This window comes from Symsagittifera roscoffensis, chromosome 10 (genome assembly GCF_963678635.1).
Source record: "Symsagittifera roscoffensis chromosome 10, txSymRosc1.1, whole genome shotgun sequence".
In the NCBI taxonomy this organism is placed as follows: Eukaryota; Metazoa; Xenacoelomorpha; order Acoela; family Convolutidae; genus Symsagittifera; species Symsagittifera roscoffensis.
The window spans coordinates 6,844,160-6,870,132 of NC_087071.1; the positions used below are offsets into that span (position 1 = coordinate 6,844,160).

Below are 25,973 nucleotides of genomic sequence, written 5' to 3' on the forward strand. Positions count from 1 at the left end.
GAAAAATTTTAAGAGATTTCATAGACCAAATTGTTCATAAAAACTCTTTTTAAGCAAACTATTCCATTTAAGAAACTTTGAAATGTTTCAAATTATTTCATCCACCGAATCGCTTCGTAAAAAAGTTGAGTTTTGTTAAGCAAGTTTTTTGAGCTATGAAATAAATGAAATTATCTTATAAATCGAATCATTTTGGGAAATTTTAAAGTTTTTATAAACAAGCCATTCAAATTTTGAAATGCTTCAATTTGATTCAAAGACCAAATCGGTTTTAACTTTTTCTCAGCAACTTTTTCATAAAATAGTTCACGTTATCTCATGGAGCGATTCGGGTCACGAAAAACTCATGTTTCTTCTAAACAAGTTTTTTAAGCTATGAAACAATTCAAATCGGTTTACGAAAAAGTTCTTTTTTTAAGCAAGCTATGAAATATGTCACGTTTTTCATAGACAGAGTCGGTTCGTAAGAAAGTCTTAAGTTTTTCTAAGCAAGCTACTCAATCCAAGAACCATTGAAAAACTTCGAGATACTTCACACACCGAATCGACTCGCTAAAGTTTCAAGTTTTATGTACAAGTTATTCAAGCTATGAAAACGTAGATTATTCAATACACTGAATTGTTCGTAAAAAGTTCGTATTGTTCAAATTACATATATGAAAATTTTCCAGTTGTTTCGCACATCTTTTCCTTACTATAACTAACGATCCTTGTAATTAACTTATTATCCTTATGTAGAACTAATGATCTCTTTTCATAACTAAAGATCCCGATGTAAAACTACTGATCCTTATGTCTAACTAATGATCCCTATGTATAACTAAGGATCCCTAAATGTAAGTAATGAACTTATATAGAATTAAGATCTTTATGTCTTTATCAAGATCCCTATATCCATATAGATAACTAATCATCAATATGTATAATTACTGATCCCTATGTAAAACTATTGATGTTTATGTCTCACTAATTATCTCTATGTATAGTTAATGATACTTATTTGGAACTGATAATCTCTATATAGAAGGAAGATCACTTTGTAAAATAAATGATTCCTATGTATAACTAATGATACCTATTTAGAACTAAAGATCCCTTTTTGAAACTCTATTTAACCCTTTTTAAAATCTCTATGTTAATTAATGGACCCTGTAGAGGAACATTGGTTACTATGTAAAATTAAGGATCCCTATGCAGAACTATTGATCCCTATTTAGAACTAATGATCCCTATGTAGAACTAGTGATCCCGATTTAGAACTAACGATCCCTATGAAGAAATAATTATCTCAATGATGAACTACTGATCCCTATTCAAAACTAATAACCCTCATGTCTAACTAGCGATCCCTATGTAACACTAATTATCCCTATGTAGAACTAAAGATGCCGGTGTAGATTTAATCATCCTTATGTAGAACTATTGATCCTTATGTCTAACTAAAGATCCGTATGTATAACTCAGGACCCCTTTATACAACTCATGAACTTATTCAGAACTATTGATCTTTATTTCTAAATAATCATCCCTATAGATAAACATTGATCCCTAGCTATAACTAAAGATCCCTATGTAAAACTAATGATCCTAATGTTTAACTATTGATCCCTATGTATAACTAATGATCCCTATGTGTAATTGTTTATTCCTGTGTATTAGTAGTGATCCCTTATATAACTAATTATCCTTATTTAGATCTAAAGATCATAATCTATAACTAATGATCCCTCGGTAAAACTGAAGATCTTTTTGCCTAACGAACGATCCCTACGTATTACTATTGATACCTTTATATCAACGTTGATTCTTATTTAGAACAAGGGCTCCTTGTTTCTAACTAATGGTCCCCATTTATATTTTTTGATCCCTTATTTTAACTAATGATCGCAATTTAGAACTAATGATCCTCATTTAGAAAAGGATCCCTTACTATAACTAATGATCCTTATAATTAACTAATTATCCATATTTGGAACTAATCATCCCTTTTCACAACTAAAGATCCCTATGTAAAACTACTGATCCGTATGTCTAACCAGTGATCCCTGTACTACTACTGATCCCTATATATAACTAATGATCCTTATTTAGAACAAATGTTCCCTAGCTAAAACTATTGATCGCTATATAAGACCAATATCCTTATGTCTAAATAATTATATCTATGAAAAAATAATGTTCCCAATTTAGAACTAATGATCCCTATGTATAACTAAGGATCCGTATGTGGAACTAATGATCCTATGTAGAACTAATGATCTCGATGTAGAACTAATGATCCCTATGTAGAACTAAGGATCCCTATGTAAAACTAATGACTCTTATGACTAACTAAGGGTCCCTATGAATAACTAATGATCCCTATAAAGAACTAATGATCCTTATGAAGAACCAATGGTCCCTATTTAGAACTATTGATCCCTAAGTAGAAATAATGATCCCAGTGTAGAACTAATGATCCCTACGTAGAAATAGTTGTCCCTGTGTAGAACTAAAATTGCATAACAAAACTAAAGATCCCTTTGTAGAATAGAATTAACTGTCCCTATGTCTAACTAATTTATGACCTTGTTAAGCACCATCCATCCTCATGTCTAGTTTATGATCCCTATAGATAAATACCCATCCCATATTTAAAAACCATGATCAATATGTGGAACTAATGAACCCTATATAGAACTAATGATCCCGATGTTTATCTAATGATCCCTATGTGGAACTAATGACCCTTGTATAACTAATGATCCCCTGCTAAAACTAATGATCCCTTTGTAAAACTAATACTCCTTACGTCTAACTAATCATCTTTATTTATAACTAATGGTCCTTATTTAGAAAAAAAATATTCCTTTCAGAACTAATGATCCCTATGTAGAACTAACGATCTCTATGTAGAACTAATGACTACTATAGAGAACTAATGATCCTTACGAAGAACTAATGGTCCTCAAGTAGAATTAATGATCCAAATGTAGAACTAATGATCTTTATGTCGAAGTAGTTGTCCCTATGTAGATCTAAAATTACATAACAAAACTCAACATCCTAGTCATAACAAAACTATCCCTATGTCTAACTAATTATCACTAGGTATAAATCACGATACTTTTATAGAAAAAAATATCCTCTACTAGAAAAAATGATCATCATGTCTAAATAATGAGCCCCATGTAAAACTTATGGCCTGTAAGATACCTATTTATGAACACTGACCTTATTTAGATTTAGTGAGTTCTACCTATAACTAATGCTCTCTATGTGAAACGAATATTCCCAGTGTCTAAATAACGATCCTTATGTATAACTAATGATCTATATACAACTAGAAGTCTGTAAATAGAAAAATTGATGCTGATGCCCAACTTATGATCCTATGTATAACAAATGATCCTTTGTATAAACAATGATTGTGATAAGTAGAAAACAATTACATTGTATGACTAACGATCCATCTGTGAAATTAAGGATTAAGTATATTTGATGATCGCTATGTCTAACTAATTATCCCGATAAATATAAATATTACCAAAGATCCATGCGTATGATTCCTGATGCCGATGTCTAGCTAATTGTTCATCTTTATTTATAACTAATGACAGCTACAAAAAATGATTGATTTCTGTCGGTAAATAAGATCTTATTAATGATCTTCATGTCAAACTAATAATCCTATGTAGACTTCATGATCCCTATGCCTAAGTAATTATCCCTATGTATACTTAATGATCTCTATGTCTAATAAATGATCCCTATGCACAAAAAGATATCCTTTTGTCTAGTTAATGATCAGTATCTCTAATTATTGATCCATATACATCATAAAAGATATCTATGTCTAAATATTGATGCTTATGTATAGTTTTTAAATCACTTTGTCTAACTAATGATCCATATGCATAATAGAGAATCCTTAGGTCTAACCAACGAATTACTAATAATACGTATATGAAACGTATGATCATCTGTATACGTAAAGATCCGTTCCCTTTATAGAACTGATGATCCTAATTTCTAACTAAGGATCCCTATCTGGAACAGAAAATCCCTGTGTATAATTCATGATACCGATGTCTAACTATTGTTTCTATGTGAACTGATGATTCTTCAATATAGATAAGGACCCTAATGTAAATTGAAGATGTATATCGATAACTAGGATCCGTATATCTAGTTTTTGATCCCTATACATAAATAATGATCTTTACATAAAACAAACACAATGTTAAACTAATGATCCTTAATTAGATTTAGTTGTCCTCATGTCTTGCCATTGAATAGTATGTATAACTAAGATTTCTTATGTAAAATTAATGAATTTTAATTAGAACTGGTGAGCCAATGTCTAAATAAAGATTCTTTGAAACAATGGTAATCTTTAAGTATAAATGATGAACCCTATAAAATATGATGATACACTGTTTCTAACTAATGATCCTTGCATTTAACTATTGAAAACTATTTATAAAAATAATTCCTATGTATAACTAAGAATCCCTGTGTATGATTCATAATGCTTATGTCTAACTAATAATCTTATGAAAAATTGGTAATCAAAAATACAACTAATGATTCCTATGTAGAACTAGGTATCTTTATGTCTACAAGTGGTCCCTATCTACAACTAATGAATCCTATTCAATGATACTTGTGTCTAACTTTTGAACCCTATGTAGAAAAAATGAGCCCTGTGTATAATTCATCGTGCCAATGTTTGACCAAAGATCTTATGTAAAATCCTGTCTTTATATATATACATAATGCCCCCCTATGAAAATTGGTGATACACTATTTCTAATTAATAGTTTTACATATACCTTATGATCCTTATGTTTAACTAATGATCCTGATGTTTAACTAATGATCCTTTTGTCTAACTTGTGAACTCTATCCAAAATTAATGATCCCTCTGTATATATCGCTTATGTAGAAATATCGATCCCTGTGTTAAAATCATAGTGCCAATGTCTAACTAACGATCCAATGAAAACTTGGTGTTCTTTATGCATAAAAATCGATGATAACCTGTATTTAACTAATTATCCCTACAATAACTTATGATCCTTTTGCTTAATTCATGATCCCTTTGCTTAACTAATGATCCTTTTGCATAACTAATGATCCTTGTGTTTAACAAAAGAACCAAGAACCTTATCCATAACTATTGACTCCTATGTTTAATTAAAGATCCCTTTGTAGAACTAATCTTGCTTTTGTATAAATCATACTGCCAATGTCTAATTAACAATCCTTTGAAAAATTGGTGATCTTTATATAGATAAAAAATGACCCCCATAAAATTTGATGATCCCTATATCTAACTAATGATCCTTAACTATAACTAATGAAACCTATCTATAACCATTGATTCCTATGTATAACAACATCCCTAAGCAGAACCAATGATAGTTGTGTATAAATCATACTTGCCAATGTCTAACTAACGATCCAATGAAAACTTGGTAATATTTATACAAAAAAATGACCCCTATAAATTTGATGATTACCTATATCTAACTAATCACACCTACATATAACTGATGATCCTTGTATCTAACTAATGAACCCTATCTATAACTATTGATTCCTATGTATAGCTAAAGATTCCTATGTAGAACTAATAATTTCTGTGTACAATTCATAGTGCCAAGGTTTAGTTAACAATCCTATGAAAAGTTGGTGATCTTTTTAATAAATAATGAACCCTATAAAAATTGATGAAATCCTATGCCTAACTAATGATCCCTAAAATTAACTTCTGATCCCTATGTTTAACTAATGATTAAGTATGACTAATTATGTTTAACTAATGATTCTTGTGTCTAACTAATGAAACTTAGCTACAACTAATGATCACCTTGTATCACTAATGTTCTATATGTTCAATTAATGATCAGTTTAAAATTATATTGAATCCGATTTAGAACTAATGATCAATACATAGAGCTATTGGTCCCTATATGGAACTTATAATCTATAATTCTAGCAAATGGTCCCTATGTATAGCAATTGATCCCTATGTTTAACTAATGATCCCGATGTATAACTAATGATCCTTGTGTCTAACTAATGCACCCTACGTAGAACCAACGATCCCTGTGTATGATTCATAATGCCAACGTCTTACTAACGATCCTATGTGAAATCCTATCTTTATATATAAATACTAATATATAAAAATTGATGATACCATATGTCTAACTTATAGCTTATGATCCCTATGTATAACTATTTACCCTCGTGTCTAACTAGTGAACCCTATCTATAACCAATGATCCCTAAGAGTAATTAAAGATCCCCATGTAGAACTAATGATCACTGTGTATAATGCATACTGCTAAATTCTAACTAAAAATCCTATGTAATACTGGTGATCTACATATATAAATAATGACCCCTATAACAATTGATGATCCCTATTTGTAACTAATGATCCCTACATATCACTTATGATCCCTATGTAGAACTAATGATTCTTGTGTTTAATTCATAATGCCAATGTCTAACTAACAATCCTATGATTTTTTTTTTTGATCTTTATACATAAATGATGACCCCTATACAAACTGATGATAATGATAACCTATGTTTCACTAATGATACCTATGTTTAACTAATGACCCTTGTGTCTAACTAATGAACCCTATCTTAAACTAATGGTCCTTTTATATAACTAAAGATCACAGTGCAGACGAATGATCCATGTGGAAAATTTCTTTTTCATTTGTACTGTTCACTATCCTGGCATCACTGATTTTATTCCTGCCTGAAAATTTTTGCTTTATAAGTGGTTTCTTAATTAATCTATAAATGTTGTGATCCAGGGGCGGATTTAGGGGGGGGGGGGCGGGGGGGGTCGGACGCCCCCCCCTCAGGGATTTGACCTCCTGCCGACCCAAAGGGTCCCCCCTTTGATACTTTTTCAGAAATCCATTTTTGGCCGACCGACCCTAAAATTTTTCTAAAGGCGCCTTTGGCGCCAATAAATGCTATTTTTGAGGGGAGCGCGCGCCAAAAAAAACTGTTTTTTCAAAAATTTGCCTGCGGCACAGAAAATTTTGCCAAAATAAGGGCAAAACAGTGCTTTAGGAGAGCGCGAAAAATAAAAATCAATTTGGTCGACCTAAAAAAAAAAAAAAAAGGTCGTCAAAATTTTGGAAAATTTTTCGAAAATCCGCCCCCCCCTAGAGAAAATCCTAGATCCGCCCCTGTTGTGATCGTTTTATTTATGTGATGCTTTCTCAGATTAATTTTTCTGCTAAGTGGTATCAATCCAAATGCGCGTAAGAAATACTTTACATCTGAAGTCTGAATGGGATGAAAGTAGACCGAAATTGGTTAATTTTCATTATTCAGTTTTCATTATTCAGTAATTCCTCCGAAGCATAAAATTATCTGGAAATTGAACTGTGCTAAGCAGTTCTAAGTTCTAAGCTTAAAAGATGAGCTTTCAACGAGACAAGGAGATTGCTCTTTGCTTTCCGATACCAATTTAACTATGAGTATCAAATGTAACAACTGTTTCGAAGAATTGATTTGGTTAGCTGAAACAAAAAAAGATCTATCGAAACCAGTCACTTAGCTCATGAACTTGATTTAAACTGAGCTCTCATACGCAGACAGAAATTTTCTGAACAGCGTATTCATCATCACAGTGTAGCACGTACAAAGTTTTAGAAATGTGCTCTGGTCTGTTTAATAAAACACGGTTAGTTTTTATACACAGTTAACCTGCGCTTTTTTCTCATAATTTTTTTAAAAATTTTGTTGTGCGCATTTGTAACTTTGCACAAATCTTAGGCTGTGGAAAGACTTGACTCACTTCAAATCGAAACGAGCGCACTACTTAGATAAACAAATAATTAGATTTGAATAAAAGATCCCAAAAAACAAAGTAAGTTCGCAGCTTTATCCTATGTATTTTTTTGCAAGTCTAATGAACTGAATCTTGGTGTAAGCAATCTGGAGCAGTAAAGTTATTTGCTATGTATCACAAGTACTTAACTTTTTTGGTGGCAGTGGCTAAAAAACCATTTCTCTCTCTGCATTCGGGCGACGAAATCCTTTTCAGCGTACAGAAGTTTTGACCTCAATATACTTTGGAGCACTAGTCATATTTAATGATCGTTTGCTGAACAGATTTCTTTATTTTTGCAAAACGATCCTTAGTTATTTATAGGGAACTTTAATTATAGACACGGATCGGCAGTTTCAGAATGGGATCTTTAGTTATAGGTAGGGATCGCATAATGTGCGCGTCAATCTCCACACTTCGTGATAAAATCGGTTTTCAAACACTTGAATTATAACGAGTACTTTATCGGGAAAATAACGATTTTTTTAACAAGCTTTTTTATTGTTATCGGTAACATCGGTAACATCGGACACAATAAACTGCATAACTCAAAGCAAGCTGCAAAAATGGCCAGTATTTGTCCTTGAGACAAATTGCTCTTTTTAAAGGTCAGCCTTAACCAAGGCTGAACCAAATTAGAGCGAAAATACGGTTAAAATGGGTTTTGGGGGGACCGAACCTGGTTACGGAGCATCCCATCAAGTTCGGTGCACATTCGAGTTCTAGAAAGGAAATGCCCTAGGCGGGATTCGAACCGGCGCCGAAACCGCCGGGACGCACCATGTATACGCTCGGCTACTGTCCCTATATGCATTTATATTTTGGTTCAGTTTTATGCATTTATACTCTCATGCATTTGCGCTGCAACATCCTCCACCCCTAAACAAGGAAGAACGGGAGCGAGCTTTACGGTCGGGCGGGTCAGTTCGCTCGTAACAGTTTTGATGTCGGCGGATCGGGCGCATCCGTCTTTGCCGTAGTGTAGTTTAGCAATACGGGCGAGTGGGTAATGCCCACGTGGTCTGTCGGGTTCGACTACCCAAACCAAGTCACCGGTTTTCAGTGTGACATCCGAATCATTATGCCACTTTGCTCTCTTGTTGAGAGATGGTACATATTCACGCAGCCAGCGTGACCAAACTGCGTTAGCGTGCGATTGTGCTCTGGCGTAACGCTTTTTATAATCAAAGTTATCTTCGAAACTTAACGACGGGAAGCTAGCTGCGCTGTGACCGAGAATGAAGTGATTCGGGGTGAGTGCCTCTAGGTCGTGCGGATCGGAACTGACCGGAGTGATCGGTCTTGCGTTAAGTAATTGTTCAACTAGGCAGAGCGTTGTTCCTAGAACTTCCTCAGTTAATCTCCTGTTGCCTAATATGTCGTACAACACTCGCTTAACACTTCTCACTAGCCGCTCCCAGGCGCCACCGTGATGAGGGGCACTGGGCGGGTTAAACTTCCACTTAATGCCTTTGTGGACGAAAACGGCCGGGGCGACTTTGTTCCAATTTTGGACACAGGATAGGAGCTCCTTTTGAGCACCAACAAAATTCGTGCCATTGTCAGAAAGAATGGTTTTGGGGGTACCTCGCCTTGCAATAAATCGCTCTACGCCCATGACGCAGGAACTAGTATCGAGAGATGGAACCAACTCGATGTGAACTGCTCGAGTCGTGAGGCAGGTAAATAGGAAACCCCATCTCTTTTCGGTACTTCGGCGTATTGGCACTTGAAACGGGCCAAAGTAATCAACACCTGTGTTGGAGAAGGGAGGCTGTTTGTAACCCAGTCTTTCAATCGGTAGGTCAGACATAATGGGCACAACTGTTTTTGCTTTGCGCTTACGGCATGTTATGCAAGTATTTTCGATGTTCCCAAGTAACCAGCGCAACTTCAGAACAATGTATTTCAACTGAACTACAGCACGCATGTAATCCAACCCCTGATGTGCATGTTGAAAGTGCATATGCCTAATCAACATATGAGCAACTCGGTGTCGACCATCCAGTATTATTGGATGTTTGCTATCAAAGTCGGTATCAACAAGACGGCTGATACGTCCAGTTGAACGCAGGATGCCAGCTGGGCCGATGAACGGAGAATATTTAGCAATCCGACTTTTCTTTGTTATCAGTTTATCGGACTGAAGTATTTTCACTTCGGCAGGAAATGATTCGGACTGAGCGAGATAAATGAGCTTCTGCTCGGCAATATCTAACTCGGACGGGTCGGTTATTTCAAGCGTTTTTGTACGGAAGTGTTTATGCGATGGTAGCACACGAAGCATAAACGCTAAAACACGTTTGTACTTTACAATTGAGCTGAATTTATCCCAATTTTTAAACAGACGGATCGACTGGGTACATGATTCCATTGATCAATGGTGGTGGACTCCAAGATTTCACCAGTGCGGTTTCCAACAAACACAGGAAGTTTGTTGCACGAGTTAAGCCACTGGAGAACGGTGGTAGAATCAGTCCACATGAATACATTGCTTACTTTGAAAGTAAGCGCTTTCAAAATCTCTTCTTTGAGTCGAGTCGCAAGCAGAGCAGCCTGAAGCTCTAACTTGGGAATGGAGAGCATCTTCATAGGCGCTACACGGGCTTTCCCAAATACAAAAGCTAACTCGGTCTTTTGCGATTTAGCAAGTCGGGCTCGGAGAAACGATACGGCGCAAAAAACGTCCTGCGAACTATCACCGAACGTGTGAAGTTCACATCGGTCGAACGGTTCGGTAAAGTAGCTACGAGGTATCGTCAGAGTACCTAATAGTGGAAGTCCTGAGTGCCAATCTAGAAATTGCTGTTTAATTTCCTCTGGGAGATCATCATCCCACTTTTGACCACTGATTCTCCATATGTCTTTTAGTAAAAGGCGCGCTTTTACAGTATATGGAGCTACCAGTCCTATTGGATCAAAAACTGAGGAAACAAAACTCAACACGGTGCGTTGAGTAATTGCTTTATCTAGTGGTCGATCAACACCTCTACTTACTACTAGGGTATCTTTTACATGATCCCACCTGAGACCAAGAACATGCGACGATTGGTCTGGACTCTTACAAATATCCTTAACTGACGGGTTGGACTCACGGTTGTCCGGATTAAGAGCGGTTGTAACTTCGGGTACATTGCTAACAAACTTTGTCAGGTTAAACCCACCTAATTTGAGCATTGCGACTAAGTCTTTACTTAGGCTAAGAGCGTCAGCGGTATTTTCGAACGAGTCAAGATAGTCGTCCATGTAAAACTTCTGGACAACGGCTGAAGCGGCTTCGGGGTATTCAGCTTGATTATCAGAAGCAGTTTTTTGTAGCGCGAAATTCGCACAAGTTGGCGAATCACGAGCGCCAAAAATATGACGGGTGTATTGGTGAACCACCACACTTGAAGTGGGTACATCCCGCCATAAAAAACGGAGAGACGGTTGATCTCGCGCAAGTACTCCAACTTGTAAGAACATACCTTCTATGTCCGCTGAGACGGCGTACTTGTGTTGACGGAACCTCAACAGTACAAAAATAAGATTTTGAAGGAGATCCGGGCCAACCAAGAGAGATCTATTTAAGGAAGTGCCATGAAATTTGGATGCTCCATTGAGCACACGGCGCACCTTGCCGGGTTTGTTCGGGTTCAAAACCGGATGGTGTGGAAGATACCACTCACGTTCGGCTCGTGAGCTGGGATCGTGCGGGTTGACGGTTATGACATATCCTTTACTTATATCTTCTCTGATTGTTTCGGTATACTTCTCGCGAAGTAACGGATCTCTATCTAATCTTTTCTCTAACGACTTTAATTGGGCTAATGAAGAATAATAATTGTTAGGCAAGCTAACATCATTATCACTCCACAGCATCGGTACAGTGTAACGCTCACCATCGTGAACGGTTTCAGTTTTTAGGATCGACAAAGCACGCTTGTCTGCGGCGGAACGGGCATCTACTTGCTTGAACGCACCATACGACTCTAACTCATACCAAGTTTTGATTTGGTCGGTCAGAGAAGTATCGTCCGTAACGCAGTTAAAGGAAGAAGAATTTAAGGACGAACGATCAGGAGACGGACCACTAATGACCCAACCTATCGGAAGTCGGGCGGCGCACGGTGAGTCAAGTTCATCTCCGAAGACATGTTCGAGGGGTCTTATCGCATGATAGAAGTCCTGTCCTATAACTATCTCAATCTCTTTGTAATTATACGCAGTCGTCTTTAACGGGGCTAGTTGCGGGTATTTGACCTGCAATTCGGAAACGTTTATAACATCGGGTCCTATATACATGTTGTGCTTAACGAAAGCGACAAACGAAAACGAAAATTCACTTTCATTGGGCTTTGCGGAAACTTTCAAGTGAACTCGTTGAGTTTTAGATACCTTGGCTGAGTTAAAACCATCGGTCGTAACATTTACGGGCGTACCAACTAATTTCAGACGTTCAACGAGTGCCGCGGAAACCCAAGAATGAGTGGAACCGGTGTCACAAAGTGCTAGTGCATTCGAATTTTCCGAACCAGAGGACACATCTACCAACGCAACGGGAAGAATACCTTTTGCAGTTCCCTCACAAGGTTTAACACAAGCTGCGTTATTTGCAGAAGTAGTGTTTGTTTTAGTTTGAGTCGATGGTGATCGGTCGGCCTCTTTGGGCGGGAAAACTTTCTCGGCTCCATGAAGAAGAACATTGTGAGTGCTCTCACAGTCCTGTTTTGGGCATTTTCTTGCCTTTTGGCACTTTCGGAAGGTATGGTTGCCTTGTAAACAAGAAAAACAGAGATTTTGTTCTGCTACATATTTAGCCCTTTGTGTTGCGTTTTTCTCTTTGAACACGGAACAGTTCCAGAGTGCATGCTGCCCTTTGCATAGCGAGCATGGAGGAAACCTTGTCTTTTCTCTACTTTTCTCATCCTTAGAACTTACCTTAGTGTTACCTGCAAGCACTTTTGTAACTACTTTTTGTTTAACTGGTTCTTCAGACTTACCCTTAGAATTGATCGGTTTCAGCCTCTCATGACCCTCCGCTTTTTCTTTGAGCCATTCATTGAAATCTAGCAGAGTTGGTCTATGCCATTGGCGTCTTACGGTTTGCATCGACCATGCCTCCTTAAGGTTCGGGGGAAGCTTACTCACAGCCTGATTCAGTAAGTTAACACTTTTCAGGTCGTCGTTAAAAGACATAGACTTGAATACGGCAACAAGTCCAGAAATTGCAGAGGAAAATCCAATTACATTTTCCGAGTTATGCATTTTCAGCGGCGGAAAATTACTCAATTTATCTAGGTGAGCCCCTACTACAGCATGCGGCTGCCCGAATTTTCTTTGAAGAGTTGCTAATGCGTCTTTATATAGTACTCCGCTATAGCTATACTCAGCGATTGCGGATTTTGCTTTACCCACTACGAGCGTTTTCAGATAGGTAAGCTTTTCATCGTCACTGAGTATGGCTGAATCGACCGTCGATGTGAATTGCCCAAACCACTCATGCCAATTAAGTGGGTTGCCATCGAACTGGGTCAGCTTCCACTCAGGGAGATAATCTTTTCGACTGTGCATGAGTATATTAACCAACTCTCGTGTCGAAAGTGGACGCTCGACGTCTGCACCAGGTGAATTACCGGGAGTTGGCTCTGTGTAATTCGAAGAGTTACCGTGACAATCAGGAACGAACGGTTGATTAGCTTGTGAAAAGTTCTCAGGCTGCGCAAAGAACACAGTCCCTCCACTTGTATATGGAACAAAATTATTCGTAGGAACAATCGGAGTTACTGCGGAAAAAACAGTTGTCGAAGGAACGTAGTGCTGTTGAGTTGACATTAAAGGGGTAGCAACAGCTGGTCTCCACAAATTACTATAAGGATTGTAGTGGTCACTTGAAAAGTTATAACTACTAACGGGAACACCCATATGTTGTTGTGATGGGGCTACAGGTGCTTGGTAGCCAGCTACTACTGATCCTGCAGTGTGATGACTTAAAGAAACATGATTAACTGCTGTTGATGCAGGAAAAAACGGTGTTACACCAGAAGGAACTTCTGCAGATGATGGCGGAGCAAAATAGTTTTCAGAAGTTACCGGGACTACTGAACCTGTGTTTGGATTGCCTAGCCCCCGATGAGTGGACAAAAAAGTTTGCTGAGGCAAATTAATGGAAACAGGTTGCATGACCTGCTGTAACCCTACTGGATTGTTAACGGAAACCTGCGATCGAACCAAATTCGACAAATTATGTTGTTGTCCGTGAATGTGGTTACTGTAATACAATCCCGGATCACTAGAAGCTGCCTGGCCATTATTCACTCCTGTAAAACTTGATGAGACCAAGTAATTTGTTGATGCAGGATAAGTTGCCTCAGGAGCTGTTGAACGAACGTGCTGCTCTTGATTGGGAACTACAACAGCATCAGGCTGATTGTGGTCGACAGATTCGACCCAGTGACGCGTACGATCCTTTTCGTCTATTGTTAGTTGTGGAGAGATTCGAGTTAAACCACTTTCCTCAGCATTCTCGCTGATTTCCGACAACTCATCTTCTAACTCAAGCCCTTTCAACTCAATTTCTGCCAGTTTTTTCCTATGTTCTTCAGCCAATTCTTCCAACTCTAAACTGCTTTGTTGTTCTAAAACATATTGTTTCATCTTGTTTTGCTGCTCTTTCAGTCTTAATGATACCTTTGCCTGCCTCTCAAGTTCCTCTTGTTGTTTCTTTAAAATCATTAAGTCGCGTTTTTTCTCAGAAAGTGTTTTCGACGGAGCGGCGGTATAACTAGATTTCTGAGAACCTGATTGCTGATGTCGGCTGCTTCGGTGCGACACCTTAGAGTGGGTATCTGTTTTATGCGACCGGGGTTTTTCACTTTTTTCAGAATGATGAGAAACTTTTGAGCTGCTATCTATTTTGTCCGGCTCTGTTACTGCCTCAAAACTTGTTTTATATGTGATAGCTTCCTGCAGAACTTTATCGTTGCTTTGAGTCAACTTATGAAGCCACATATCCTGTGCCGGTATCAATTCGTCGGGATTGGCACTTTTTGCAGCCATATCAATCAACTCAGTGTTTATCTCGACCGCTTGTTCTATATAGTTCCTACATTTTTCAATATAAGTATCAATTTTTGAGCAACGACTCTGACTCTCTATGTATTCTAAAATTATCTCGTGGCATTTATAAAGTTCGTTTTCGAGAGTGCTACGTTTCTCAAACAACTTCTTAATTTTCTTCTGAAACTTAACTTCCATGCTTAATAATTTCAGAAATAAACGACTCTCAGAAAAAACTGTATTTTCACTCAAGTAAATCCACAAAATACTCTAATATATCAATAACTTACAAGGGGGAGTAACTTGAAGTTTTAACGCTTTAAGTCTGTTGTGAATCGCTCTACGATTTTTAGGCGACAATCGATTCCGCTTCTTCTTAGCTTTCAGTGTATTTAGGTCAGCACTGTATCGTCTAAGTAACAACAGAGTCTTCAACTCAAGGGAAGGGGGCTGGTGCAGCTCTTTATACTTTTCGATAAGTATTTGGTCTTTGGCCTTTCGCTTTGAGATAAAATCCTCAACTATGTTAAGAACGAGAATACCTGTCTTTTTTAACTCCTTTTCTATATTGTTCGTACCGTTGCGGCGACATTATACAATAGCGGTAATATTCTCCTTGTATCTCAAAAGAAGGCTCTTAAGTTGATCAGTACTCAAACTACGGTTGTTGTTACTGCTGTGCTTACTAATGGAGTTATTTATGGCGTCGTGCCAAATAACTAGATCTTTCCGATTCGACAAAAAGTGATGCAGATAGTATTGGATAGTTTTCTGCGAGTCCCTGGCGTTAAAGTTAAAGCTTAAGCCGGGCTTTGTGAAACAAGTCTCTTTCACGCGCTTTTGAGACGGTGCGGATAGTATACGGAGCGCGTGATCCAAGGAACTAGCTCCTAGAATGAATACCATACACTCAAGAGACCTATGCGACGGCTACGTTACGCTAAAGTACCAACGGGGTGGGGAAATTAAGTAGGTCGGTTGAACTCCAACAACACACACGGAGTAAACCTGAGGATGAAAGACTTCAACTTAACTCACTTAATATCACCGTACCTGACCACTTAACATTAGTATCGCGCAACGAATTCAATAATCGGACGGGCTGAAACGGCTTAGATTTACTTGAACCAATGGGGTGGGGAAATTAAGTAGGTCGGTTGAACTCCAACAACGCACACGGAGTAAACCTGAGGATGAAAGAATTCAACTTAACTCACTTAATATCACCGTACCTGATCACTTAACATTAGTGTCGCGCAACGTAGTCATTAATCGGACGGGCTGAAACGGCTTAGATTTACTTGAAGCGTACTGGCTTTCAGTTTCACCAATGTGGGTGGGGGGATCAGGCAAATTGGTTAAGTTCCAACAACACACGCGGAAAAAACCTGAGGATGAAAAAACTCAACTTAATTTGCCTGATATTTCGCTACCAGACCACTTACCATAAGGTTGGTGTCATGTTACAGCACAGTTTCGCATAATTATGGGGACGTTTTGACGATTTTTTGGAAATTTCTTACTTTTTTCCCAAAATTTTTCGGAAAATTTTGGTCAGCAGGTTCGAGTCGTAAACCAACCCAAAAAACTAGTCTAGTACCCCTTGTCTATGATCCGATTTCTTGGATTTTCAATCCGTTCACAATTACCCAAAACTTTGTGGTATCGGGAAAATTACCACTTGTAGCTTGCTTTGAGTTGGGATACACAATAAGACACCGTATGTAATTTTATTGCACAAAAAAGTTCATGAAAACTAGATGAGTCTTACAGTTTTTGACGGTTTTGGAGATTGAGCGTCACCGGTTTACTGGAGAAATTGACAACAGACCCTCCAACACCTGGTCTTGTACTCTTCATCCATCTTTAAATCCGATTTTTGATCCCATATAGTTTCGAAACTGGACTATGCGAGAATCAAATAACACCAGAATTCAGCTCCTTGCACCGGTGATGTCACTTGTGTGATTAGAAGTTAGTCTGTTCAGATAGTACAGATTGCAGTTCTGAGTCCAATTGGTCTAGATCTTAGGAGTAATAGACCGACTCTGGGAGGTTCAGTTTCTCGTTTTCAATTCTTTACTGGAGAAATGCTCGTATTGAAAATCCACTAGAGGACGATGTAGTAGTATTTGAACAACAAACAAGTCTTTCAGTTTTAATAGTACCAGCCAGTAGTGCCAACTATTTTCCTTTTCCGGATCCTTGCAGCAATTTCACGCCGTTGAATTGAAAGGGACGTGAGGAACCAGTGAATACTCAGGTAGAAAGTAGGTGTCCCTCGTTAATAGAGCAGCTCACCCGTGTCTCTCGTTAATAGAGCAGCTCACCCGTGTCCCTCGTTAAAAGAGCAGCTCGCCGGTGTCCCTCGTTAATGGAGCAGCTGTCGTGTCGGAGAAATTATCAAACAATCAGGGCACTAACTGAATTCAACCGAAAGGAAAGAAAAAGGGGGGCAAAGAATGATAACTCGGGGGATAGAGATCAAAAAAAGGTCCCTTGTGGGGCGCCAAAATGTGCGCGTCAATCTCCACACTTCGTGATAAAATCGGTTTTCAAACACTTGAATTATAACGAGTACTTTATCGGGAAAATAACGATATTTTTAACAAGCTTTTTTATTGTTATCGGTAACATCGGTAACATCGGACACAATAAACTGCATAACTCAAAGCAAGCTGCAAAAATGGCCAGTATTTGTCCTTGAGACAAATTGCTCTTTTTAAAGGTCAGCCAAGGCTGAACCAAATTAGAGCGAAAAGACGGTTAAAATGGGTTTTGGGAGGACCGAACCTGGTTACGGAGCATCCCATCAAGTTCGGTGCACATTCGAGTTCTAGAAAGGAAATGCCCTAGGCGGGATTCGAACCGGCGCCGAAACCGCCGGGACGCACCATGTATACGCTCGGCTAATGTCCCTATATGCATTTATATTTTGGTTCAGTTTTATGCATTTATACTCTCATGCATTTGCGCTGCAACACATAACTAAGGTTAAACAATGGATCACTTGGGATCACGTCATTTAATTTGAACATTGGGATCATTAGTTATACCTAGTGGTCCTTAGTTGCACATAGTAATCTTAATATATGCTATGAGATCGTTGTTAATCCAGAGGGATTAGGGATCAATAATTTCCTATCGAGATTATTTATTATCCATAGAGATCATTGATTATACATCGAAACCATCGCTTATATACATACATATATAAATAAATAAATCGATATATGTACATATTTATAAATAAAAATATGAATATGAATTAGTACGATCATTAGTAATACATAGGAATCAATAGATTTATGTAGAAACTATAAGCTATACAATTAAGCTATCAACCATACATAGGAATCATTTTTATTATTTTATCTGATCATCAATTAAACGTAGGGAAAAATAATTAGTTAGAATAATCATTCGTTGAACAACACAAATCTGTTTATGAATTTAGGTATCATTGGTAAAATGTATGGATGCTTAATTTTGTACAGAGATCATGAGTGATAAATAGAGATCATTAGTTATACATAAAGATCTTTAGTTACTTATTGGAATCATGAACAAACATTGGAATTTTAGTTTTCCACAGTCATTGTTAGTTGCAAATAAGAATCCTTAGTTTCACAAGGAATCTTTAGTGGTTAATTATGATCTTTAATTTTTCTTAGGGATCACTATTTATACATCGGGATCATCATTATTACTTGGGGATTGTCAGTTATACAAAGGGATAACTAGTTGTACATAAGGATCTTCAACTAACGAGGGGGATTTAGTAATACATTGTGGTCATTAGTTATACATAGGGATCAATAATCAAATCGGGATCAATAGCTACACGAAATAATCGTTAATTTAAAAAAATATTAATAGTTCTACATAGTGATCACCAGTTGAACAGAGACCATTAGCTATACATAGTGATCCTTACTTAGAGATCAGGATCATAACTTATACACAGGGGTCATTAATTAAACAAAGTTAAATGTTTTACAAAAAAAAATAGGTACAACTGCAGATCAATACTTATTAATGAGGACAATTGGTTGTCTTTCATATCATAATACACGAGGACTATTGATTGTCATATAAAACATGATGGCCAGTACGAAAGATGACAATCCTCCCACACCGATCCTTGTGTACCGTATGTATACTACTGATAGCAAAACATTTCACAGCCAGAACCCCTCCAACTACCCTTCTTTAGACAGATGGATTCTATCCGTATCTTGTTTCCCTTCTTGCTTTTTGTTTTGCTCATAGCAAGCAGTTCTATCTCTTGTAGTGGCTCTGCGTATGGTCACTAAAAAGGCTAATCTAATAAGTTACACGTTATAAAACTTTGTTTTTGGATTGCAAGCCAAAACATACGAGCAAAATTTCACTTCGTATTTCAACTTCAAATTTGAGTGATTAAATTTTTTGTCGTTTGTTTTGTTTGTTTTCTTAAATTTTAAAAAAATTGTATTCATCCCATTTGACATGTTTCTATTTATCTAAATTTTTGATGAGGACTTTGTCTTTGCCCCGAAGAACTTGCTTAAACTTTTTCAAAAATGGGTAAGCTTTCTGCTGGTGGTTTTTCTAAGTACCCGGGTTGGCCTTCTTACACCGAAAATGCTTATCATACATTTCCATACATAAAGTGTGTGGAAAAATGCTTGTCATACAATTTTCATACAATTTCTAAAAATGGTTGAAAACTGGTATAAACTTATTTCTGTGGCTGTTTGATTCTAATAAAACAGTCTGGTCATAAAAATTGAGGTTTTCGTTTTTTAGAAAAAAATGCTTATCATACAATTCACATATTTAATTGTTAATTTTTTCTGCTAATTTTTGAATTTTTGTGCTAATTTTTTGAATTTTTCTACTTTGACCGATTTATGATGCAGTTTTTCGCGATTTAGGTTTCTATTTTGAGTTCGACTATAGGGCTTTCTCGATATGGAGTTTCGGTCAAACTCAGAAATGTGCACTCTAAAAAGTTGAATTAAAGTTACCTTAAGTCATTTAAGGTAAGTGGTTGTTAAGGTAAAATTTCTCTCAAGCCTGCCTTAAGTTACTTAAGGTAAGTCTGAATCTCAATAAATAAAAATAACTGAAAAAAAAGGTAAATTTTGCAGTTTTTTTAACAACTGTTTCGGTTATTTTCATTAGTAAAAAGGAAAAGTAAGAGATAAAATTGTTAAATATGATTGTACCATGAATTTTTGTCACCTCAGTCTCAATGCTCTGGAAAGGCATCACTTTTTTTTAAAATCAAGTCTAAAGATATCAAGAAATGCAAGTGTTTTCGGCGAATCAGTTTTTGGAGTGCAATGTTGAGCTTAAGCTAGTTTTTCAGATTTAGTCGAGGTAATTTTTCAAGTAAATTTGGGATGACTTGAGGTACAGGTTAAGGTAGTTCTCTCACAAGTTTTAATTTAAACTTGAGTCGAGTTAAAGTAGTAGTTGAGGTGGCTTGAAGTAAGATTAAGTTGAGCACTTTTGCCTTTCCTGTTGAGGTAACTTAAGATTCTTTTGAGGTATAATTACCTCAATCTCAACGTGTGTGATCAAACAATCCACAGTGAAACAATGAATAGCAAACCTCGAGCCGGTTGGCACTGTTTACGGTTTCTGATTTTTATATTTATTAGATGAATATTTATTTTTTGTTGATTGGTTTATAATAACTTAGGTGGTTTTTCTACCTTTCGGATTTCTTGAAGATGATTATGACGCTAGGACGCGTTGAGGATTTTTATAATGGTCTAGCTTTCAAGTTTCTCAATGGCATTTGTGTCGTTTTCCCAAAACACTAGCTTTTACCTTTTTGGGACCCTTTGTAGGCCTTCTGGTGGCGGTCCTGTATTTGATTAAATACTGATTGCTCATCAAAAACACATTAATTTGGTATCATTTTTTTGTTAAAAAAGCAGCAAAAATTCAACTTTCCAATAATTACATGCATCATTGGACCTGATTCAACTCATGAGTTTACTCCAATCTACGCATAGTTCGACTCCGCTTGACCATGACTCAACTCTGATCGACACATGAATCGACCTTGTTCGACCATTTATTTGACATCATTCAGCACTTGATTCCACACTGTTTAACTATGAACCGACCCTTTTTGACTCTAACTACTATGTTCTACTCATAATTCAACCCCACTTAATATGTGATTCCATTCCGCTCAATCTATGATTCGACCTAGTTTGACTCATGATTTGACCCAATCCAACCCATGACTCGATTTAGATTGACCCATTATAGCCCATTTGACCAATTTGTTCTCAAAAGACGAAGTGAGCAAACAACAACCTAAAATTAAATGGCAAATTCAAACCCTAAGGCCTGCTTGATTTATGATCAACTCTAATTTGCCGAAAGTTTTCATTTTTAATGAAGTGAACCATCTCGCTTCTAAACTGAATAAGGCTGAGTTTTTCTCATGGTTCGCCATGACCCTGTTTGACCAATGATTTGACTACATTTAACCATAATTTGATACAGTTCGCCACTATAGATCCTTTTCAACCCATGATTCGACTCTGTTCGACCAGTGATTTGACATTTTTAGACTCTAATGACCCTGTTTGACGCATGAATCGACTTTACTCTTTATTTTTTATTTTTTTAGTTCGACTAAAGGGCTTTCTCGACTATGGATTTTTGAAAAAACAAACAAATCGCAAACCTCGTCCCCGGTGTTAACCTCGACCTGGGTGGGTTTAACGTTGATTTTTATTTTATTAGATGACCGCTAGTTTATCTCGATTAGTTTATAAAAAGTTTGGTGGTTTTCTACCTATTGGAATTTTTTGGTGATAATCATTTTATTTTGGTTTAAATTACTTGTTACAAGTTATTCACAGTTTTGGTTAACAAGCGGCAATTACTCGATTTTCCTTAATTGCACCCATGATTTGACCCAATTCAGCTCGTGATTATATCCCAATCGTCGCATAATTTAACTCCGCTTGACCATGATTCGACTCCAATTGACACATGATTCGACCTCATTCGACCCATGATTCGACCCTGCCCAAATTATGATTATATCCCTTTGACCCATGATTGAACCTCGTTTGACCCCTGATTCAACCTCGTTTGACCCAATCCAACCCATGATTCTATCCCGGACGAACCATTATAGCCAATTCTAATATACCTATCCTCAATAGACCAAGTGAGCAATCTCCCACCTAAAATTAAATGGCAAATTCAAATTTTAGGGGCTGCGTGAAAAATGCCCAAATCTAAATGGCTGAAAGACATTAATTTCAACCAAGTCAGCCATCTCTCCCCTTAGGCTAATTTAGGGTAAAAATGTCCACCTGGTTCCCGATGATTCAACTCTGTTCGAAACGTGATCTGACAGTGTTCGACTATAAAACGACGCTGTTCGACGCTATCAACACTTTTCAATCCATGATTACACTCTCTTCCTCCGATGATTTGAGCATTTTAGTGTCTATCGACCCTTTTTGACCCATGATTTGACTCTGTTTGACGAAAACCTACATTCGACCGTCTTGATTTGTTACAAAAATGGAACATCAGTTAATCATTTCTGTTATTGTCTTGCCAATATACCATATTGTGTAGTTTATGGAAGCAATTTTTAATTCAAAAAGTAGCAATTTGGTTATGCTAACCTGGGTTTGTCTTCGCAGAGATATTGGGAATAGCATGCGCAGCTCAAAATAAAACTTGAAAAGATCAATTTTGATCAAGAATTTTTGTGAATAACAATCATTTTATTGAAATTGAGAACAAAAGCAAAATCATTAAGAAATGTTTTGAGTTATAGGAGAATATACCTCACGCCAGAACAGCAGGATTCAATTTATTTAGTGGGTTGCGAATTAAAGTTGCTTTCTGTTTGTTTTCTAAACAATCAATAGAATTATAACATCCGGTTTTCAAACAAACCAACAAAGTTCATGACTTCATTGCATTAACTGAAGGCTCAAGTTTGTTTTCAAAACAAGGGACAATCAAAGCGTTATAGCAAAGTATTATTTCGACAGACCAAGTGAGCAATCTCCTTTATAAAACCAAATGACAAATTCAAGCTTTAAGTGCTGCATGAACTATGCCCAATTCTAATTGACTGAAAGCTATAGTTTAACCAAGTCAACTATCTCTCTCCTAAACTGAATTAGGGTAAGAATGTCCACCTGGTCCCCTTTGATTCGACCCTGTTCGACCCATGATCCGACACTGTTCGACTATGAAACGATCTTGTTCGACGCTATCGACACTTTTCATCCAATGGTTATACTCTCTTTCTCCCATGACTTGACATTTTTAGTCTCTGTCCACCCTGTTTGACCCAAGATTTGACTCTTTTTGACTATGAAACGACCCGGCTCGACGCTATCGACACTTTTCAACCCATGTTTCTACTCTGTTCGATCCATGATTTGACTTTTTAGTCTCTATCGACCCTGTTTGAAAATGATTTGACTCTGATTAACAACAACCTCCGCAGGATTGCCTTGATTTGTGTCGGAAATCGAACATCATTTGATCATTTCTATTATATCATGCCAATATACCATACTTTGTAGTTTATCGAAGCACATTTTCATTTCAAAAAAGATAATTCAGTTGTGCTAACCTGGGTTTGACTTCGCAGGGATATTTGGAATGGTATGCACAGCTCAAAGTGAAACTTGAGCAGATCCGGAAGTGTTGTGAAAAACTATCAGTTATGTTGAAATTGAGAACAAAAACAACATCATGAAGAACCAATTTGATTTATACTAGAATGTAACTTAAGCCAGAACATCAAAATTCAATGGGTTGCCAAATAAGTTGTTTTCCGTTTGTTTTCTAAACAATTAAAATATTTATAAAATCCGATTTTCAAACGAACCAACAAAGGTTATGTCATCATTGCATTAACTGAAGGCTCCAGTTTCTGCTCAAAACAATGAAGAATCAAAGTCTTAAAGCAAAGTATTTTTTTGCTAAACTGGTTATAGCCGAAAAGAAATACAATATTAGTGTATCCAGGACTACGCTGTGCACACATAAAATTAAATTTCGCATGCGAAATTTTTTTTTTAAATGTTTGTTTGAGTAAAAACTCGAGTTGCGGTTAAGAAAAAAAACACAGACAATTTTTGGGGCGCATTTGAACGCTACTTGGAAAAGTTTTTGTTTTCGCCATCAAAAAAATGCTAGTCATACAACTTTTATATATGGAAATTGCATGATTATACTTTTTTAACAGAATTTTTTTGTTTTTTTTTATTACAGTACACCGAATTTTCTGTCAAAACAAGAAAAAAGTTCTTTGAAAGCAAATGTAGGAAGTTTGTATGAGTAAGTATTTTTTCATAGATTTAGTTTATGAAGTTTAATGACTAGCATTTTTGGTCCATGGAGGTCAACCCGGGAGTCTAGTTAAATATAAGTGAGGCTCCAGTAACTGTAAGATTGCTTGAAACAAATACTTGTTTTGTTTCTGATGTGATATATTTTGGTTCATAGCTGCATCTAGTTTCAAACGTAATTAATCAATCATACCCGAGATGAGGTCTCAGACTCAAATTCAGTGTTTGTGGGCCGCGTTGCATCCAGATTTAAACCCAATTTGCATAGTTGAGTTGAGAAATCGAGTTCAGAAAGTGTGGTGATGAAACGCGCTGTATGTCGTGAAACTTTGAAACACTCTTTAAACACATGTATCTTCTCTGTATCTTGATTCTATATTTGCGTTCTGTCTTTGTTTCAGCTTTCTGTTTGTCAAATATTTGACCTTGTAACCCTGCAGAATATGCGTTGAAAATGCATTATTTTCGGTTTGATCTGCAATTTAAACTTGTAATACAATTTTGTCAGCAAAAGTATTCTACCGAAATTTCACTTCTTAACTTAAAATAAGTAGTTTGTTAACAAAATCAAATTCTGTCCTATTAGATTGTTTTGTAGCTTTCAAGTTTTTTTCGATGGCCTTTGTGTCGTTGTCCCGAAGAACTAGCTTTTATCTTTTTGGAACTTTTTAGGCCATCTGGCGGCGGTGTCTTGTATGTGATCAGAAAACCTGGTGGTCTTGTAAAGTGTGCAATAAAAATTGTACAATTGTCTTGCAACCAGAAATCCGAAACAAGTTTCATTAAATGTGCTATAATGAGTATTTATGTTACTAGTAGATGTTGGAACTGATCAGTGGGTGCTTGTCTGACCACGTGTATTGAGTTTGGACAAAGATTTCACGTCAGCCACTCTAAGTATTAGCAATGTGCATATAGTTTGTAATCTAATTAGATAGGGAATAGAATTGGAGAGATTTCAGAGATTTGTAATGGTAAAAATGGCCTTTTTGTAGTTTTACTGTTGCATTTTTTTTAGCTTTTTCGCAAAAAGAATGAAAATGCTGAAATAAAACTTTATAGTATGTTTTTTGGTTTATGGTAAAACCATTTTAAGAGTTTTTCATAGAAACCGAGTTTTGTAAATCATTTTTATCAAAAATTGAGAATGGAAATATTAAAAATTCAATTGTCATTTGAGCTATTACCTGTTTCATATGGTGTTGTACCTACTAAACTCAACGCTTTATCGATCTGAAAGTAAGCTTGCACGACACCTAATGGTTGGAAAATTTTAATTTACAAAAAAAATAAAAGAGCACTTCAATTTATTTTCTGTTTATTATTTTCTGAAAAAATAGTATACATTTCAAAAAACGACACCAAGTAACTTCTCACTGCAATGCATCAGTTACAAAATTTCATTGGTTTTGTATCACTTTCATCATCTTGGACTTGTCTTTTTGGTTAAAATGACTAAGTAATTTCCTTGTCTGCTCAGTTTAGCAACCACACAATTCTTTCAAGCAACCATGACGGCTCTGAACTTTTTGTTTCTAAAATTAAGTTTAACTGTTTCTTCGAGTACTCTCGTGTACTTTACCATAGGGCCATATAACCTTCTAGAGCTAGTTTTGTTCAAACTGTTACTACTGAATTTGAACTTATCTGACTTGCTTTCATAGCTGCAAAAATCATTGCTACAGAAACATGACATATAGGTACACATAATTTCTCCTTAAAAAGTCTGGGCTCCC

At 36.7% G+C, this 25,973-nt stretch overlaps 1 protein-coding gene across 3 annotated transcripts in view; it reads right to left on the reverse strand.

The window, feature by feature from the left end:
• The window catches only part of LOC134855355 (uncharacterized), a 65,662-nt gene extending 41,081 nt beyond the window's left edge, over positions 1-24,581 (reverse strand). Inside the window, exon 1 of one of the 3 annotated variants that reach the window (XM_063871854.1) lies at positions 24,431-24,581. The gene's annotated coding sequence lies outside the window, so the exon portion shown is untranslated. Of the gene's footprint in view, positions 1-22,548; positions 22,763-23,516; positions 23,718-24,430 lie in introns of those variants that run through there. The other 2 variants (XM_063871855.1, XM_063871853.1) reach the window with 2 other exon arrangements.
• Positions 24,582-25,973: the final 1,392 nt, after the last annotated feature.